The following is a 17,316-nucleotide window of genomic DNA, read 5'->3' on the forward strand; positions in this document are numbered from 1 at the left end:
AACAAAACAAAACAAAATGACAAAAAAAAAAAAAAATCATGAGGAAGAAGCAGAAGGATTGATTCCTTCCCTCTTTATAAACTCAAAGATTTGAGTGGAAAACACACGGTGATAGATGGCATCATCACCTGACACTCACGAAACACCTGCTTAATATAAGTCCTTCCTCCAGGGCTGGGGACATGAGGAATATCATTTGTACTTGTCTGTAAATGGCATACAGTGCATTTGAAAAGACCAGCCCAGAATTAGCCTATTTGTAAATGTATATAAAAGAGACTAGGGTACATTCACCCTACATATTAAAGTCAAATTTAAATCCCTGTTAGGCACAAATAGCACCCCTCAAAAGCAAACTGATGTGTAACCCCTATGAACAATGACAAGTTCTGCTGGGAGTTCAGAAGAGAATTCGGTGCTGAGTCTTTGGAGAATGCACCCGGCTTGAAGTCCTGGTCAGGTCAGATGGTCTTAAAAAGGAGCCCCCAATCCCAACAGCCACCATCATCTCTAGTTGGGGGTAGGGACTTGGCACAGGCAGAGACCGCTTAGGGAAAGGAGTCTGAGGGGAGGGCCAAAGTAGGTGGGAGGCAGAGTGGGAAAGATCTGGAAACACGGACTACTGGTTTAGAAACTTCCTATTGCTGCTCGGGAAAAGTCAATTTCTTTTCTAATGGGGAGGGCTGTGAATATGAGGGAGTTTATGGAAATGAGTCTGGAAGTGCACAGGATGGTTGAGGCCAATATCTTGGTTTGCAGGCACTTCCCAGGCTGGATCAGGAACGAAATGGTCGCAGTAGAAGAAGAAAAGAAGAGGGTTGTGTGCAAAATGGAAGAATTAATAAGACTTAATGACTGATAGCATCATATACATGTCTTTGTGGGTGGGTTCACCCTCTGTGGGCTAAGACTTATAGAAATAGCACCACATTTAATAGCTATTTTTTTCCTCTGAGAAGAAATAATTATACCTGTTTGAGATTTAGAAAAGTTAAGCAAATCATCCAAGGTCACATAGCTAGTGAGTGACATGGCCAAAATTCAAACTCAGATTTTTGTTTCCAAAGTGAATGTCTTGTTCAAATGAACGCTATCATTGTACTGAATATCCTTCAGGTGCCAGGAACTCTGCTTTTGGACTTACATATCCCTTCCTTAACTTCTCAACAACTCACTGAGGTAGGAATTATTATCCATATAATATAGGAGAAGAAAACAGATCTCAAAGGGTCTAAAAAACCTCCTCAATGTTGCAGGATGCTCAGATGAACAGCTGGGGCCCCAGGCCAGGCCTGCCTCCACCACAGGGACTATTGACCACCAGGGGGAGAAAGGAGAGACACTGGCATCCTGGAAAAGACTGAGCTCCTGGGCAGTACCTGTGTGGTACTCAGACAGACTCCACACAGCAACTGAGCAATAAGCACTTCAGGACTCTGAAAAGCACTCAGTTCACTGGCAGCCTGGAAAAGACTGAGCTCCTGGGCAGTACCTGTGTGGTACTCAGACAGACTCCACACAGCAACTGAGCAATAAGCACCTCAGGACTCTGAAAAGCACTCAGTTCACCCCCTCACCCACTCTCAGGAATCAGGGACCCACACCCTGTTAGCCCACTGTCCATCACTAGGACAAACAATTGAGAGGGTCGGCTCATAAAGAGGAAAGGTTTTATTTTGTCTTTCAACTTTGCAGGGTCCAGGCATGATGAGGCACACACACTGCTTTTAGGCCTCTGGCAGGGGGCAGCACAGCATGGCAGAACAAGGAACAAAAACACTCCCCTCATGGCTCAGAGAAAGGAAGCAGAAGGGACTGGGGGGCCTGCTTCAAGACTTCACACTGGGCTCAGCTCTTAAAGGTTCCACTACCTCCCAAAAGCCCACAAAGAAGACCAAGTTCTTACCCAGAGACCTTGGGGGTTACTTAAGATCCAAACTACAGCACATATACTAGCCCTCAGTAGGGGGCAGAAACAAACCCTATGCACTTCTGTTCATCCAGTTACAATTCTGGGAACCTCACAGAGTTTTCTCCTAACTTGTATTGTACCCTTATTGCTAGCCTATTCCCAAGATGAAGAAATAGAGGAGGTTATAAAAAAAAAAAAAACAACCCCAAATCTCACTTAAAAATTTGTTCTCTGGCTGCTCCATTGGGAGGATTTTATACAATGATAGTGCTCAAGATGGTCACTTCCTCTTAAGGAAGCATTCACTTCAGAAACTGAAAAGCCTGAGCTGAATTTTGGCTGTGTCATTCATGAGCCCTGTGGTCTTGTTTTTAAATGTTTTTGTTTTAAAAACATCCATCTATTCTCCTACCCTTTTTCCCCCACCCATAGCACACACACCAGGCAGGCATGTACAAGTAGTACTCTGCACCTTTTAATTAAGTTCACACTTAACATCAATGTATATCAAGAAGCAATTTATGCTTTTTAAAAAAATGTGTGTTTGATAAAATCTTTTGTAAGGAAACACATAAATATGTATTTTCACTGATTAATTCTTCTAGGTCTATTATATGATTAAAACATATGTCTCTTTTATTTAAAAAAGTGGAAGAGGAAATGTATAAATGCATATTTAATCAATAGATGGCACCACCTCTGAAAAAAGATATTATGGTCTACTGGGTCTATTTAAACATCTTTTTAAAAATACAAATACAAATACAAATGCTTCGATGCATATTTACTAGGGGGACTTTTCTCTTCTCTGGGGTAAGTAATATGCAATTTTATACCTTCTATAATTTTTTTCTTCCAGCAAAGCAAACAAAATCATCAAGACTGCATTTAAATAGCAATAAGGTAGGGGAACAAGCCAACCAAAACTGGGCAATTGTTTGAGATAGCTGATTGTCACAAGCTCCTTTTCTGTGAGGCCTCTTTCTTTTGAACCAAGGATGTGGTCAGGCAGACTTCTTCACAGGCCATGATTGGCTTCTCAGAGCTGGGTGGGATGGGGGAGTGGGCAGGGCAGGCCCCTCACCCAAGAGAGAAGTTTTCTAGCCTCAGATAAGTCTGGATTCCAGTCCTATGTCTTCTCATACTGTCTAGATGGCCTTGAATAAGAATAGAGGATCTCTCTCTGATCCATATTATTTAAACACACACACACACACACACACACACACACACACACACATACACACACACACACACAGCCATATAACTAGTAATAAGAAAACTTTATTAATGTGTTCATGAAATGTTCCTTGTGTAGATATTATGGGCCAGGTACATACCTACTATGTGTGATGTATAAGAAACACAATATAGTCAGATAAAAGAGTTTCACCTATTCAAAATTCACAGAATGGTAGGGGAGTCAACATCATTGACTACATGAGTGGCAAGTCTTATAGATGAAACACTGGTTCATAAGAAAGCACAAAACCAGGCATGGTGGCATACACCTGTAATCCCACTACCTGGGAAGCTGAGACAAAAAGATCACAGGCTTGAGAAAAATCTCAGCAACATAGTGAGATTCTCAGCAACTTAGTGAGACTGTTTCAAAAACAAAGAACAAAAAATTAAAATTTGTGGGGCATATCTCAGAAGTAGAATGCTCCCCCACACAAAGCACAAAACAAAGATAGCATACCTGTGTAGGAAGGCTTACAAGCATGTAGGAGTTGCCCCAAGGAACTTCTGAACTGAATTCCAGATATTTTGTGAACATATTAAAAGTTTGGGAAATATCAGAAACTGATTAAAACTTAAGTCCAGTAACAAGACACGCATTGTAAGCAAGTCTCCTGGACTTTGAAAGAAAGACTTACTTCTAGATGTAAGCCGGTCATTTAATAAATTACTGCTTCTTTAGACTAAATGACACCTTTGTGGCTTAAAGGAGTTAATGTGTTTTCCAGAGTCAATTTGTTCTCAGGGAATCACTTGTAGTCTAGGAGACTCCTGTACCTTTTGGAATATTTAGAGCTGAAATGGCAGAGTCAGATTTTAATCTGTAGTGTTTTATCATCTTCTGCTTTTTAATTTAAAAAATAAAAAAAAACAAACTCAGTGTTACAATATCTAATATCCATCCTTCCTTGTTCCTTGCTTAGGCTCAAAGAGCAACACCAATCCATCATCTTAACACTGGTTAGATGGAGTTGATTTCAGTAAAAGGTTGCATGGATATGAATTGCACTAAGAGCCTTTAGTGTCTGCACAAGCCCAGGTCCTGCTTTGGGGCTTTTGCATGAGCTACTTCTGCCAGGGACAATCTCAGTCTTCTGGCCTCCTGGCAGCTCCTCCTGGAATCCAGTTCAGAAGTTACAGGGCAACCTTCACGTGCTCAGAATCCTCCCCTCCACAAGTGTCCTATTTTTGTCTTTTGTTTTCTTTTCTTTCTCTTTCTTTCTTTCTTTTTTTCTTTCTTCTTTGTTTTCTCTCCTCCTCCTCCTCCTTTCCTCCTCCTCCTCCTCCTCCTCCTTTCCTCCTCCTCCTTTCCTCCTCCTTCTCCTCCTCCTCCTCCTCCTCCTCCTCCTCCTCCTCCTCCTCCTCCTCCTCCTCCTCCTCCTCCTCTTCTTCTTCTTCTTCTTCTTCTTCTTCTTCTTCTTCTTCTTCTTCTTCTCTCTCTCTCTCTCTCTCTCTCTCTCTCTCTCTCTCTCTCTCTCTCTCTCTCTCTCTCTCTCTCTCTCTCTCTCTCTCTCTCTCTCTCGCCCTCCCGCCCTCCCTCCTCCTTCCCTCCCTGTGGTATTGTGGGGGAATTAACCCAGGGCATTCTACCCAGAGCTATATCTCCAGCTGTGTATGTGTTTTACCAGAGACTAAATCCACTCACTCTAAAACTCTAAACACCAAGCATTCCTTAATGAATGTTAACTTTGTTTCTATTTAGGGAAAATGGTATTATTTTCTCCTAATACACATGTAGTATATTACCTTAATCCATGGCATTCCAAATTATCATAAATATATTTCATTTCTTTCTTTTTATTGCAGTACTAGGGACTGAACTCAGGGCATTCTACCTCCAAGCTACACCCCAGCCCTGTTTTTTTTTTTTTTTTTAATTTATCTAGAAACAGAGTCTCATTAAGTTACGAATGGCCTCACTAAGTAGCTGCAACTAGCTGCAAACCTGTGCCTCCTGTCTCAGCCTCCCAAACATTGGGATTACAAGCATGTACCACCATGCCCAGCTACAAATATATTTCTTAATGCAGATGTTTCTGTTTATGGTAACACTCAAACTCATTCGCTGTTGAAAATTCATGTTCTTCAACTCTGGGAGTTTATTTTTTGTATTGTCCTTTTGAAAATCTCTCTTATTCTTTGTGGGATTCCTATTAAAAGAATGTTAGCCATGCAGCTTCGTTTTCAAATATTTCCTCCTCTCTTTTCCATCAAGATGTCCTTGGCTTTCATCTCTTTTACTGACTTTTTAAAAGTTATATTGCAAATTACTAATTTCAAATGGTCTTCTCTGTTGTCTGATTTTTTATAGTGCTCCATTCATGCCCTGTGGTTACAGCATCTTCTCATATCTCTCTGAAGATATTAATTAAGGCTATCTGAAGTTTCCGTTTGCTGCCAGCATAGTGCCCACTTCCCCCACTTCCTGGGAGTCCTTTTTTTTTCAGCTCATTTGTGACAGTGGTTGTCTTTTATGTAGAAAGGTGGTGTCAACTGGTGATCTTCAGTCTTCCTTTTATATTTAAGAGTAAGGCACTAAAAGACTGACTGGAATCTCGGTGCTCCTCAATGGAGCTAATTATTGGTGGACCCTTGGAAAATGGCCAGGCAAGGGATGAGGTGTGGACTCTTCCCTCAAATACCAACAGTTTTAGGACTACTTTTCATCTTGAGCCAGTGAAGTTTCTGCATGGGAGAGTCCTTCACTGTCTTGCCAGGAGGAGAAAATCCTGGCTTCCATCAGGGTGTCACTGTGGGTTTCACTGTTCAGCGTAGATGTTCAACCTTTCTCTTTTCCATGAGGTGTCTCAACTCTGAGACTGTAGCCTCTCTCCTTTAATTCCTCCAGAAACTAAGCTTCTAAACTTCTCCTATATACTAAAGTGGGAGGATCTGAAAATTCTGGAGGTAGGGACTGTGTGACACAGACTTCCTACCCACCCATTGTTTTCTGCCTTCCTATTCTGCCTCTGTCTTCCAAGGTACCCAGTACCTCTCCTTCCCATCCCAGGCTCAGTGGTGATAATTTGCCTAGCTTTATCTGTCACATCTTTCAAAGATACTTAACCTCAACTTTCCTCATTAAATCACCCATTCTTTATCCTCTTCCAAGGAGAATTCCATATTCCACACATCTTTCTCCTCTTTTTTTTTTTCTTGAGGCTTATATCTTTTGAATTCTTTTCCATCAGTTTGAGAGAGTTGTGAAGATGCTGGTGGGCAGCCCTCCATGGTCAACTGCACACAATTTCTTGCTTTTCATGGTCATAAAGCAAAATTTATGACAAACAATTCTCAAAACCCCTGGAAAATGAAGTTGTTTGAAACATCCAGCTAAAGCCCTGTACAAATGGGAGTAACTGAAATGTAAGCTGTTTCTCCTTCCGATTTTTACATTGAAGACACATGTATTTAGTATTTCATTTATTTGCTTTACCTTTAAGTAAAGCAACACAGAAGAGGGGTTTATTAGTCCCACTTTCAGGGAGATAAATAAGGAGAAAATAAGATAAAAAGATATGCCCCCAAAGACCAACACATCAAGCCAGGACTAGTACACATATGCCCTAATTTCTAGCCATTTCCCATTAGCTACCCCAACATCAGTGTGCCTTTTAGTTATTACCATCCCTGCTACTAATCATATGAACATCCTCCTAGTTCATACACAGGACAGAACCTGGGCAGATTTACTCCATAATATATAATAACAAAGCCCACATCATCATAAACCCTTCTATGTAGATATGTATGCTTGATTCAATTTTAGCTAGATACATTTGGTCTTCTAGATCCATAGCTTCCATATACACAGATTCAAATAACCTCTGGATAACAATATTCAGGGAAAAAGTGCCTATACCAAAAATGAACAGATTTTTATTTCTTGTCATTCCTTAAACAATACAGTATGACAACTATTTCCATAGCATTTACATTGCATTAGGTATTATAAGTAATCTAGAGATGATTTAAAGTCTGTGGGAGGATGTATGTAACTTATATGCAATGCTGTACCATTGTATATAAGTAACTTGAACATCTGTGGATCTTAGTATCCACTAGGGAGCCTGGAACCAATCCCCACCCCCTCGTGGATACTAAGGCATGACTTTATTGAAGGAAATGACACCAGACTTTCATCTTTGAATAAAAATATTTTCCCCAGCACAGCTCTGGAGCAAGAGCTGAAATAGCTTGTCTAGGGGAGAAAGGCATTCTTCCTTTTCTGAGGTGAAGACCTGAGAGATGAACAGCCCCACCACTTAAATGAACACTCCTGGCAGAGAGTCCACTCAGGGCTTCTTCCCTGATGGCCACCCACCATCTTGCTGCTGGATTTGCCCCTCCCCTTCTCTGTGCACCCTCTGGGCTCCCCTGCCACTTCCTTCCTTCCCTGTGCCCTTCACAGAATGAAAAGGCTACTCTTCTCTCCTTGTCCTCCAGTTAAACTTGTGAATACACATCTATTGATTTGCATTTAGTGGAAGGAAAAAGAGACAAGGAGGGGGAGGCTGAAGAAAAAGAAACCCAACACAGACACATTCCCTGACTTTGTGACTCCCCCAGGGGAACATGTGGGAGCAATGGCAGAGAATTTTAACTGTGTCTCTTTTTGTCATGCAATCCCTGCATCCTCTCCACTCTGCCAGCTGCTGGCTGGCCCCACCCAGCACAGGCCCAAGCCTCAGCAGTAGCACCTACCAGCTCCTTTGCTGGACTCAGAGGCTGCTGATTCTGACTCTGTGCCAGGCATCACTCCAAGCCAAAATATATTTTCTTATAGGATAGGAGCTCAGCAAGTAAGGAGACCTTGCTGTTAGCAAAACCTGGCCCCATGGGCTGAGTGATGTTGGCTTTAAAGTTACTTTTAGCAGACTTTAAAAGAAAGCTCATATGATTAAGTAGCCCAGGATGAGGGGGTCACACACCTACATTACTGTCCAGGTTCTGACATTTTCTAACCTTGGAGCACTGAACCCTGAATCTTTCATTTCCAAAACAGGTATGCACAAATTTCTTGAGAGAATTATATCCAGGATTTATCCCAAAGATCTGCACATTATGCAGATCCAGAAGAGATTCTGTGGGGTCCCTCCCATCGCCTGGGGCCCTGAGCTAACCTGTGTGGTTAAAGTAGCTGAGAAATCTAAAGAGGCCCTTACCCCAACCTCAATATACATCTTTCTACAAGGAAACTTAAATCAGTCTATTCTTAAGCCATTTGGCTTATTTCTGAGTATTTACTGAGCATTCAATCAGCAACCATGCCTGAGTGCCCACTGTGCACCCAGAGAAGCTGAGTCCCCACAAAAGAATGAGCCCTGGGGAAGACAGACATTGGCCCTGCTGCAAGGTTCTACATTTCCCAGAGAAAGAAAGGAGCAAACCAAGTGGTGAGCAAAAAAGCCCTGTGGAAAGTGTAAACATTCATGCAAATGCCCATGTTATTGTTGTGATAGCTAAGAGCAAAACTGCTGGGCCAGCTCAAATCTGTATGTTTTACTAAGAATACACTGACTATTAGGCAAAGATACTGGGGCAATTTAAATGAAATCAGCCAGCACCATAATAATCCCTGCTTTGGTTCAGTCCACATGCACACCTTTTAAAATGGAAACACTGGACCGAGTAGTAATGACAGGAAAAAAACAAACTCAAGCTATATCTATTTGGGCTGGAAATTGTGGATAGCTCAGGATCGGAATGAATCTGATTTCCCTCCTCAGCCGAGGGCTGACTTGCTTCGCAGCAGAGCAGCGACACTTATATGAAGATGCCTTCCTGCAAAATTAGATCCTTCAAGCTTCAATAGCTACCTGTGTTTGACACACTTGCTTCTGCTTTTGCTATTTCCTCGAAGGCCATAAGAGCCTCTGGGGTTTCCAAAGTTCAGTTAAACTAAAGACCCACAAGTTAGGATGTTAACTCAAAGGTGCTCCAGCTCATGAGTTTAACTATTGAACTATAGTTCTTCCAAGGATAAGTTGTAAATACAGCTTTTTGCTTTTTTATTTATTTATTTATTTATTTATTTATTTTTATTTGGAAACAGGGTCCCTTAAGCCAGCAAGGCTGGCTTCAAACCTACCCGATCCTCCTGTCTCTGCCTCCCAAACACTCTTTTGCTTATTTAACTGAGGGCATTCTGGAATAAAGAGTTCTCCCCCAAATATTTGTCATGCCTGGAACGTGGATGCTGACATAAAATGAGAAGCCAGAGTCAGAAGAGAAGTTTACCTGAACTTTGTTCTGGTGGAGCTTAGAGCAGTTTTGAGTGGACTAATGCTCCTTTTGTTGTCTTTAACAAAAACTACAGGGGTCTCTTATTATTTCCACTACCAACAAAGGTTTTGATTTTGCCAGAAACACTGGGCTTGGGGTCCTAGCGATCCTGGAGCAAAGAGGATGATTAAGTCATCCAGTTTCAATGACCTTGGCCTCTTCTCCAGGGGAAGCTCTTGTTGCCAGACATTAATATTTCCAGGGCCTACTTAATTGCATATTTTCTTATCTGAGATGTGTAAATGTAGAAAACGGTATCATTAATATTATGGCAACATTCTAACACAGAAGACCAGAAAGCAGGTGTTGTGGCAAAATTCACATGCAAAAATGGCCATGTCACCAGGAAGCTACCAGGGACATCTCGGGTTCACAGAGATCACTGGCTGTCGTCATCTTGTGTCCTTTTCATCGCCACCTGCCATTGCAGCTCAATCTCCAGAACCACTGATAATGTCAGTCCTGAAGCAAGGCTCCCAGCCAGCTCCATGGGAGTGTGTTGAGATGGATCTCAACTAGTGGATTCTTACCCAGGACTCACCAGAAACCAAAGATTTGAAGCTGAGGAATACAGAACCAGACACAGCAAGCAGCAGAGGGTCAAACAAACCAAAGGGCCCACTTGGCCCTGCATCTTCTAGGCTGCAACTTAGACTCACACCTCGAAGCATCAAGGTTTCAGGACTCCTGTGCTGTGATGTCTTATAGCAAAAAGGTAATATCTCTTCCACTGGAGCTTTCACAAAACCCTTGAGTAGCCTCCTCAACCACAACCAATGTCTGCAGATCCCAGTTCTGTCTTTCAGGAGACCATACACCAGGGGATGCAAACCCACAACCTGAGAGTTGGATCTGATCTTTGGACACCATTTCTACGTCCAAAAGCATATTACACATGGAACATGTTGCCAGTATTTAAACATCTGCTTATCCAAACTTTCAGTCACTTTTGAAAAATCAGAAGCCCTGCCCCCCTCTATGTCTTCACTCCATAAGAATAAAAAAAATTCAACTACAGCTCTAACCACAGCCCTGCCATCCTCCTCCTCTTCTTTCCTTCCCCTCTCTCTGTCTCTGTCTCTGTCTCTTCTTTGCCTTTGTGCCTCTTTCATAATTATTATAAGCTAAAGCATAAAGAATGCCATTATCTTATCCCAGGAATACACCACTAGAGGCATTATTTTAGTCAATTTTCTATTGCTATAACAAAATATCCGAGGCTGGGGATATCATAAAGAAAAGAGGCTTATTTCATTCAAAGTTTTGTAGGGTATAAGTACAAAGTCAGCTAGTCCTGTGTTTTTCATCCATGGCAAGAGTTCCCTAGGCTGGATCACAACATGGCACATTGCATCTTGGTGAAAGAGCATGCAAGGAGACACTGCAATATGAACAGAGATAGTCAGATGGAATTGGGAGTTGGGCTAGGTCTTTAATAACAATATATTCTCAAGGGAACTACACCACACTAGAACTACAACTAACCCTTTCCAAGGGCAATACCCCAACGACCTAATCACCACAGGAGGCTTCATGTCTTAAAAGTTCAACCACCTCAATGCTGCCAAACTGGGGACCAAGCTTCCAACTTGCCCCAAATGAAAGAAATATTTTTGTTTTGTTTTTAAGATATGTCAATGTGTTTTTATTGGTACATTATAGTCTCACATCATAATGTAAATCACATGAACAATGACATATATGCACATACCACTTGGTGTGTCCCTTCACCTCCCCATCACCTCCCCCCATACAGAGTAAATCTTAAAGCAAATTTTGCAAGGCCTCAATGTTTTCTATCTGGGCATCTCAGTGTGCTGATCATCAAGTTTTTATTACATTTTGGTCATCATTTGCAGGTAATGCTGACCTCCCAAGAAGAATGTTCATGTTCCAAGAAATCTGGAAATCAGGACATGGGGAGGTAAAAAGCCACATGTGACATTTATAGACACCTACAGATAGATGGCCCAACCAAAAGCAACAGATTCCATTCTGCATTCAGGACAGATCAGTGGGCCTCAGTAATAGCCAGGGAAAGGAAGAAAGCCCCCCTAGAGGTCTGTGACATTGAAACTGTTGTCTAGGATGTAGATGCAAAACGGAAGAGCAAAATTCCTCAACGGCTTATTCAAGCAGGAAAGAAACCCATCTAAAAACAACCACCACAAAACCCTCAGCTTATTTTCCACGATGTTTCATCGCCTCCTTCTTAAGTACAGATTTGTGGGAGGGACTCTCAAATCCAAAAGATGGTGTGAAGTCCCTGTTGCCCACAAAGACGCAGTGAAATGCGAGAGGGAGGGAGAGGGCGGGTAGTGAGGCAGCTGGTTTCACAGAATGAAAGCCAGCAGGGCTTGGGATCAATTTTGGCTTTGAAAGAACAAGGCGTTGGAAGCAAGAAGCCATCCTGTAAATCCACTCCTCTTTCCAACAGAGGCCAGGGAGAGGCCGGGAGCACAAGAGACTAATTTGTGTGAAGGGTACTTGAGAGTTTGGTTCCACAAAATGCAGACATGGAAACATCATCTCATGATTATGTGCCTGATAGCTCCTGTTCTCTGATCATCAGAGAGGGAAAGGGTCCACAGGAGGCTCCTGCTTCATGCAGACTCCTACCTTGTATATGAGCCTCTGTGCAGGTCCTTTAGCATGCATTGGCTTCCACTTTGTATAGACTCTTTGCCTTGTGCCACATTTTTGGGGGGAGAAGTGTCATGTCCCCCTCACTGAGGACACTAGCAAACAGGAAACCTTTGTTGGTTCCTGTTATGGTATGAATCTGGAATGTCCCCAAAGATGCATTCATTGAAGACTGCATGCATTGAGGATTAGCTCTCAATGCAGCAGTGTGCAGAGGTGGTGATTTAGGGAAGTGATTGGCTCATGAGAGCTCAAATCAATCATTAGTGGATTAATCTATAAATGGATTCATCTGGAAACAATAAGAGGTGGGGCTTTATTTGAGGAAGTGAGCCTTTGGGGCTTGCCCTGGTAGACTTTATCTTTTCTCTGCCCCACCCTTTCTTTCTCTCTGCTTCTCACCTGCCAGAAGCTGAGCAGCTTTGCTCCACCACACCTTCCACCATGATATTTCTGCAATGGACTGAAATCTCTAAAATTGTGAGTCAAAATGAATCTTTCCTCTTCTAAGTTGATTTTCTCAGGTATTTGTCACAGTGGCAAGAAGCTGACTAACAGTTCTATGATCACTGCTTTTGTTTTTGTGTTCCTGAGACTGGGGCCTTCTCAACATAACTGTTCTGCAAGCTCTGGGCTTCCAGAGGTAGTCAGCCAATAAGTGGGGAGTGGATGCCTGGATACATAAATGAATTAATGAACAGTCCAGGATTTGTGCAGCATAGGTCACAAATCACCCTCAGAGTGGCAGCGTACAGACGGCAAAGAGACATTGAGATCAGATAGGTCTGAGTTGGAATCTGGGTACGTGTTTGCCCTGTCTCTGAGTCTTTAAGATAAGAACATACAGATAGACCACTGAGCAGCCATGAGAAAGTCTGTAAAGTACTCAGCCTTGTGCTTAGGAGCCCAATAATGCAAACAGTTGTCATTACTGGACCAGTGACAACCTGGCTCTCTCTCAATCTCAGGTTAATCCTGCAGATTCCTATTTGAAAATTTCCTAGTTCACATTCCCGTTGAAAACGATGACTCCACAGCCCTCAGTGACCTCGAGCAGATTGCTTCTAAGGAATCTCATTTCTGCGAACTTCATCAAGTTCTTTCTGCAGCCTGTTGTGCCCATGAGAAGCTTCCCCACCAGAGTAGGGGTTTGATGGATACCTGGAAAGCAAGAGCTTTTCTAACTTCTCCTAACTTCAGACGTTTTTCTCCTTCAGTCCCAGCTTCCTTGGTTCCCACCTGCATCTCCTTCTCCCCACACTCTGGCCTTTGCTGTTCATTGCACTATTACCTGGGATGCTGGATGATTGGCCCAGAGTTCTCTGGCTTTTTTCATTGTTCTGTTCAAATCATTTAAAAAATTAGAAATATGGAAACTTACATCTAACATAGGCAGAAATAACTTTTGTCTCAGTCAAGTGAGTATTATACCTATAATATATGCAATAGGGCTCAGACCATTTCAAGCAACTTAGGATTTGATTTCTTCTTTTAAGTTCTCAAACTAATAGCCCATCAATTAACAATGCAGAGATGAGAGAGTCTCATTGTGATCAACCTTACAGAACTGAAATGGGACCTGGCTCTGATACTCAGTATCTCCAGGCAAAATACCTAGCCTCTCCTGCCTTCAGTTTCTTCTTCAGTACGAGAGAGATAAGCAAACACAATCTCATGTTGTTGTAAGAAATGAATAACAATTCATGTGAAGAACTGAGCACAGTGCCTGCCACATAGAAATTACCCAAACAATGTTAGTTATCATCATTATTATGACAGTATCCAATCAGCATTTATTGAGCAGCTATCTTGTGCAAGAAACTATATTAAGCACTAAGACACAACAGAGAGCAGCACCAGATGAGGCTTCTGGCTTTTTGTGTTTAAAAATCTAGAGAAAGGGGGCTGGGATGTAGCTAAGTGGCAAAACACCTTATTTGCAGGTGTGGTGCTCTAGGTTCAATCTCCAGTTCCAAAAAGACAAAAATAGAACCCCTTTTAAAAATCTAGATAAAGGTAGCAACCATACATGCAGGGATAAATTATAATGGTGATGATTGCCTGGACATGGTGGTACCTTATATTAAGGGAAGAGAAATGAGAGACTTGACCTGGTTTGACAGAACAGAAAAGGCTCCCTGGAGAGGGGGGGAGTTCATTGGAGATTTAAGAGATGGGTAAAATTAACTTAGGTTGGAGCAGAAAGATCCCAGGAAGAGGACATGGTGTTAGTGGGAAAGGATCATGACCCATTTAAGGATAGAAAGAGGCCTAGGTGGCCAGAACACAGAGAAGGAACAGGTGGAGGGAGGCCAGACCCTACAAAGACATGTTGTCAGGAGAAGGAGCTTAGTCTCCATCCTGAGTTGGGAGTCACTAATGATTCTAAATGGAGGAATAGGGTACAATGTATAGAATGAGTTGGAAGGGAGCAGACATGGATGTGGTGACATGAGTTGGAAGTGCACTGAAATAGTCCAAGAAAGAGGGGATGAGGAGCTTTGTTTGAAGCACTTGGTGGTGATGGGCATAGATGTTGCTGAATGGACGGTAAAGGCTTAGGAGATATGATCTACAGAGATTGGTGGCATTGGGAATTGTAAAATTGATACCTTGTGTGCTTACTCTATTTTTGGATAGGCATAGTGTCAGTGACCAGGAAATAATGTGCTCAGCTCAGAAACAGTCGAAGAAGAGACAGTAGGGACTGGGATGTGGAGGCAGTATCACATAGCAGCTAATGGTTCTAGAGTCAGGCTGCGGATCTGACCCCACAACTTCTTGCAGGCAGTGTGATCCAAAAGTCTCCAAGCTTGATTTTATTGATGACCCTACTCACCTACCTCAAAGAGTTGGGATGAAGATCCAATGATGTAATCTTCATGAAGCTATTAGCACAGCGCCCAGCTCATAGTGATCACTCAGCACTAGTTTAATGACATGATGACTGAGGCATATGTTGAGTTGCAATTGCATTAAGATATCCAAAGGGAGGTGTCAAGTAAAAATCTGAAATATGTAGCACACAGGAGCGCTTTTGACTAAAAATAGAAACTTGTGAACTACCTCAGTAAAGTTAGTAATTGGAGAAGTTTTCTTCTCCCTTCTCTGGATTTCTTCAGATTCACACAATAGAAACTTTTCTTTCTTGGAAAAATGTATTGAGGTAGAAGCTTTGTCTTCGCTTCCCTCATTGTTTTTCCTCCCACAAGAATTACACTGATTAATTTGATGAGAAACCACAAAGGTCTATTGGGCAGCATTAATGGGTACCAGTCTCTGTTCAGATGCATTTGTTCATTTGTTCTCTCTTTCCATCTCCTCCTTTTACTCCGTCTCCTTTTCTCTCTCCCTTCCTCCCTGCTTCCCACTCACCACCCCTTCTTTTTTCTTTCTGCCTTTTTCCCTTATGAGGACTATCTATTATTCATGTGTGTTCTTTCTGTTCCTCCCTCCTCTATATGGTGAGCCCCTGGCAGATCTTTCTGCAGGGGAGGCCAACACCTAGGTGACAAATTATTCTGCCAGTGGCTGAGTGAATAAGATCAGTTGGGAAAAAGAAGAGTTTTAAACGAGAAGCTCATTTTAAACTTGAATCAAGACTGAATTCTCCAATTCAGTATAACCCATAATAAATAGTTTTGATGCCTGTTTGACTCGGTATTTCTCAGTTGGTTCAAAACTTGATGGGGAGAGAAATTGTCAACTTTTCCTATTAAGTCTAACAGTAATGGATGCTGTCACTATGTCAGTGAGATAAACCCAGAAAAAGATATAGAGAAGTAAGAACCAAGGGAAGTTTGATGGAGAAAGGGCTACACTACAAAATCTAAGAGGAGAGGGAGTCCAAAAAGGAGAGCGTGAACAACAGGAAGAAAGTATAAAGTAATTGGCTAAGACGAGTATCAATATCCTTCTATCAAGAGAAGTCATTAATGGCCTTTCTAAAAACTCTTTTGAAGAATTACAAAAAGATGCAGAAACCAAATTTCTGTGTGATGAGGCTTGAGTATGTTAAAGAGATGAGAAAACACAGAAAGACAAGAAATTCAGATAACCAGGAATGTTGGTACATACCAGTAACTCCAGTATTGGGGAGGCCGAGATAGGAGAATTGCAGGTTCGAAGTCAGCCTTAATAACTTATTGAGGATCTCAGCAATTTAGTGAGATCCTCAATATTAATATTATTAATAATAATTTATTATTATTATTATTATTATTATTATTATTATTATTTCAGGTATGGAAAGACAGGGTGGTAGCTCACCTGTCCAGACCCCAATCCAGATCTCTGCCTCAAGGAAACCTAATCCTACATTTCATAGCTGGCTTGGAAAAGTGGGGCTCTGCATGTATAATCTCCTCCTCCACTCCATGCTCTTTTAATCATTGATTCATAGCAACCATGCTCACGGGCATATTCTTTTTCTTTTAGAACTGTGTTGAAATACAATCTCTTATATAAATGAACATCTCAATCCAATTGATTCATTTGACCACAGGGTTCATCCCAATGAGCCCTCTACCAGAAAATTTGAATTGGGCTGTGGTGTTTCCCTGGCAAGGGCCATTAATCGTCATCCACCTCTTTTCAGGGATGTCATAATGCCTGGTGTATTTTCTCTTATACTGCATAGTACAAAGCACAGCAGTTATTTCTTTACCTATCTGTAACCATGCCCAGATGGTAAAATTCTCTAGAGCAGGAATTTAATTATTCTCATTTAGACCTGTCTCACGTAGTAGGAATTCAATAAGAGATTGTAAAATAACCAAGAAGCAGGCAGCATCCTCTTGCATGTTCATGGTGATATCTGCTGACAAAATTAAATTTCTGCAATCAGAATATTATAACATGTGCATATCCATGTGCATTGCAGCACAATTTACAAAACCAAACTATGGAACCAGTCTAAGTATCCATTAACAGATGAATGGATCACAAAAATTTGGCATATAAATACAATGGAATTTTGCTCATTCATAAAGAAGAACAAAATCTCGCCTTTTACAGGAAAATGGATGGAAATGCTAAAGAATATCATACTAAAAGAGTATATTCAGTCTCAAAATATGAGTAGATATATGTTTTTCCTTATATATGGAAGCTAGAGTGATATGTGGAAGTAAGAGAAACATCAGATAGATGATCAGAGTCTCCAGGGGAGAGACTAAGGGGGATCAGGGACAGGAGATGAAGTCATAAAGTGTGTAATAGTAAAAGTAATGCTG

This window comes from Muscardinus avellanarius (genome assembly GCF_963383645.1).
Source record: "Muscardinus avellanarius genome assembly, chromosome: 1".
Classification (NCBI taxonomy): domain Eukaryota; kingdom Metazoa; phylum Chordata; class Mammalia; order Rodentia; family Gliridae; genus Muscardinus; species Muscardinus avellanarius.